Below are 4180 nucleotides of genomic sequence, written 5' to 3'. Positions count from 1 at the left end.
AGGTAGAAGATTTGGGGAAAAGAGTAAGATGTAGATCAGATGAGTTGAGACTATTCAGGAACAAAATCTAGACACTGGGAATGAGGTGGGATGTTTCTGGTATGCAAAACTTACAAGTGTTTGCCAGAATGGCAACAAATCCTTAATGATACAACATGGGCTTTCTGAAGAAGATGAAAATCTTTTACTAAGTCTCTCTCTCTCTCTCTCTCTCTTTTTCTTAAGATTTTATTTATTCATGAGAGACAGAGGCAGAGAGAAAAGGAGGCTCCCTTCTCACTCCCCGCAGAGCAAGGCACCTGATGTAGTACCTGATCCCAGGACCCCAGGATCACGACCTAAACTGAAAGCAGATACTTAACCAACTGAGCCATCCAGGTGCCCAGGTTCTAGGTCTCTTAATAAAATATGCATTCATTTCCCACTAAATATTCACTGCTAGATACTGTGCGGATGTTGGTGAAGCAGAACACAAGTATATTAGGGGGTGACTAGGTGGCTCAGTCAGTGGAGCATGTGACTTTTGATCTCAGGGTCGTAAGTTCAAACCTTACATTACATATGGAGCCTACTTTAAAAAAAAATCAGAATACAGGTGTATTAACCTTCAAGTAGTTTAGTTCAGTTCTACATTATCTGAATGTCTTCTCACTGATTATGTTTTGTGGGGAGCACAAATAAAAAAAACCTGTTTCTAATTTCCTTGGGGAGAAAAGCACCTGGAAAATCAGGTCAGCCATTGATTTAGCTACATCAAAGTTGAAATTAGTTTTTTTTTTTTTTTGTAATATTTGAAAGGAAGAGCACTTAATTCTCAAATTAAAGGTAATTACATATTTATAATATAATTATAGTAGCTAATATGTAAGTATACACTACAACATATAATTTTAGCATAATATATTATTAGCTATTATAATTATATGTTAAACAAATATAAAAATATGTATATGATATATAAAATAATGAGTGCACTTGCCACAATGAAAAATGTTTCTGCAGGTTGCTTTCCCATGCTGTGGTGCTTCTGTGCTGCCTTTATCATCCTTGGATCTTGATCTTAAGACCTAATATAGTCTTCCAATGCACACATGAAATAGTCTACAGAACTTGTACAGACTTAAAATACTCCACAGAAGCTGAATATGAGCTAAACACCATGGTAAGTGTAATGTGTCATCTCGTCTTCTGTTGCTTATTTCCATGAAGGGCTTGCATTCCTCTCTGAGGTGTGAGCTGACTTGTGGCTCCCACCTGTTCCTCCCCTTGGGAGGCATGACTGGCACCCAATAGGTCATGCAAGCCAAGAGGTAGGGCCATTCTATTGTAATGTGGGCAAGATGCCATTGCTCTTGCTTTGTCAGTCCTGCCTTTATTCAAAATGGTGTGTGTTGTTCTTGTTCCTTGAGATGGCAGATGAAATAAGTCTCCTTTTTGGATGGTCAGCTCTTTTTCCTTGTTTTTTTCCCCCCCCCCCCACTCTCCAGTTGGTGGAGACTTCTATTTCCTGTGCATTGCAAGGCTAGGCTTATGGAGGGGAGAAGGAGGCCCCACTGTGCTGCTCAGTTTAGCTTTGTGAGCAACCGATACTTGTAAATATATTTTGACCCACCTGTTTTGTTCCTGGGGTTTATCTGCTCTTCGTTAGCATCTAGGTGGAGGAGAGGGAGTAATGGGTTAATAAGTGTCCCCTGAACTTCCAGCACAAAATATAAAAGAAGTTTTAGCTTTGATTCTGCCCATGCTGTGAGATGTTGGACAGGTTACTTACATAGGCCATGCTTATTTACTAAAAAATAGGGCATGATGCAGGTGAAATGGCCATCCCAGGCAGCAGCTCTCAGTTTGATGTTCACAGAGATGGGGCTCCCTCTAGCTGGTGTTCCTTTAGCTCTTTCACTGTAGAGCTACCCATCCAGCCTTTTGTTGAGTGAGCTCTGGTTTTCAAACTCCTCTTTGCATTTAGGAATGATCAGCTGGGAAAAGTGATGTGTTTCAGGTCCGTCTGCAGTGCCAGGCACATGAGAGGAAAGATAATCCAAAAATCCAGTAACAGTCCCAGACTATTCCTTAAAAATAAAACTAAACTCAATTCCAAGTTTTTGACATCTTAAAACATTTCATTATTTTTACCCCCAAGCTTCCTAGGGTAATTCAGCACTAAATTCTCACAAGAGATGAATATGATGATATGTAAGTGGAAATCTTCCCTCAGCTGGAACCAGAAAGTCATTGAAAGCTGATGTAATAACTGATTTGTTGTAAGCATTGGATCTTTTTGCTCTTTCTCCAGAAATGAATAGTTTAGAAGTTATTTCTCTGCAATAAAAATACTATCATTTTCTCTGCAACCACAATTACATTGTTTTTCTAACTTCAGGATTGAAAACATTTTACTTAAAATCAGAGATTAATTTCATGGAGGGAGGCCTAGGATTAAGTGCTGTTTCTCAATTTAAAAAAGTAATCAAACAAATGTATGGATATATTGGGGGATGGTTTTCTTGGGGTAAGCCTTCTTTGTCTGAAAGATTTTATGTATTTTTAAGATTTTATTTATTCATGAAAGACACATAGAGAGAGGCAGAGTCATAGGGAGAGGAAGAAGCAGGCTCCCTGCAGGGAACCTATCGGGGGACTCGACCCCCAGAAACTGGGATCCCACCCTGAGCCAAAGGCAGACACTGAACCACTGAGCTACGCAGGCATCTCAAAAGATTCTATCTTTAATTATCAATGTATCTAAACTTGTCCCATTTTCCAATACTAAATAAGAACCCATTTCTTTTTTTTTTAAGAAAACTACTTTATTTATTTTACTTTATTTTTCTTTTTATTATTATTTTTTATTCAAGTTCAATTTGCCAACATATAGCATATCACCCAGTGCTCATCCCATCAAGTGCCCCCCTCAGTGCCCCTCACCCAGTCACCCCCAACCCCCGCCCACCTCCCTTTCCACTACCCCTTGTTCGTTTCCCAGAGTTAGGAGTCTCTCATGTTCTGTCACCTTCTCTGATATTTCCCACTCATTTTCGCTCCTTTACCCTTTATTCCCTTTCACTATTTTTTATATTCTCCAGATGAATGAGAACATATAATGTTTGTCCTTTTCCAATTGACTTATTTCACTCAGCATAATACCCTCCAGGTCCCTCCATGTCGAAGCAAATGGTGGGTATTTGTCGTTTCTAATGGCTGAGGAATATTCCATTGTATACATAGACCACATCTTCTTTATCCATTCATCTTTCGTTGGACACCGAGGCTCCTTCCACAGTTTGGCTATTGTGACCATTGCTGCTAGAAACATCAGGGTGCAGGTGTCCCAGCCTTTCACTGCTTCTGTATCTTTGGGGTAAATCCCCAGCAGTGCAATTGCTGGGTCGTGGGGCAGGTCTATTTTTAACTCTTTGAGGAACCTCCACACAGTTTTCCAGAGTGGCTGCACCAGTTCACATTCCCACCAACAGTGCAGGAGGGTTCCCTTTTCTCCACATCCTCTCCAACATTTGTGGTTTCCTGCTTTGTTAATTTTCCCCATTCTCACTGGTGTGAGGTGGTATCTCATTGTCGTTTTGATTTCTATTCCCCTGATGGCAAGGGATGCAGAGCATTTTCTCATGTGCATGTTGGCCATGTCTATGTCGTCCTCTGTGAGATTTCTCTTCATGTCTTTTGCCCATTTCCTGATTGGATTGTTTGTTCCTTTGCTGTTGAGTTTAATAAGTTCTTTATAGATCTTGGATACTAGCCCTTTATCTGATACGTCATTTGCAACTATCTTCTCCCATTCTGTGGTTGTCTATTAGTTTTATTGACTGTTTCTTTTGCTGTGCAGAAGATTTCTATCTTTATTAAATCCCAATAATTCATTTTTGCTTTTGTTTCTTTTGCCTTCATGGATGTATCTTGCAAGAAGTTGCTGTGGCCAAGTTCAAAAAGGGTGTTGCCCGTGTTCTCCTCTAGGATTTGATGCATTCTTGTCTCACATATAGATCTTTCATACATTTTGAATATATCTTTGTGTGTGGTGTAAGAGAATGGTCTAGTTTCATTCTTCTGCACATGGCTGGCCAATTTTCCCAGCACCATTTATTGAAGAGACTGTCTTTTTTCCAGTGGATAGTCTTTCCTGCTTTGTCAAATATTAGTCGACCATAAAGTTGAGGGCCCATTT

The sequence above is a fragment of the Canis lupus genome, chromosome 5 (genome assembly GCF_003254725.2).
Source record: "Canis lupus dingo isolate Sandy chromosome 5, ASM325472v2, whole genome shotgun sequence".
Taxonomy (NCBI): domain Eukaryota; kingdom Metazoa; phylum Chordata; class Mammalia; order Carnivora; family Canidae; genus Canis; species Canis lupus.
The sequence above is the reverse complement of the archived record's forward strand: the minus strand, read 5'-3'. Positions refer to the sequence as shown.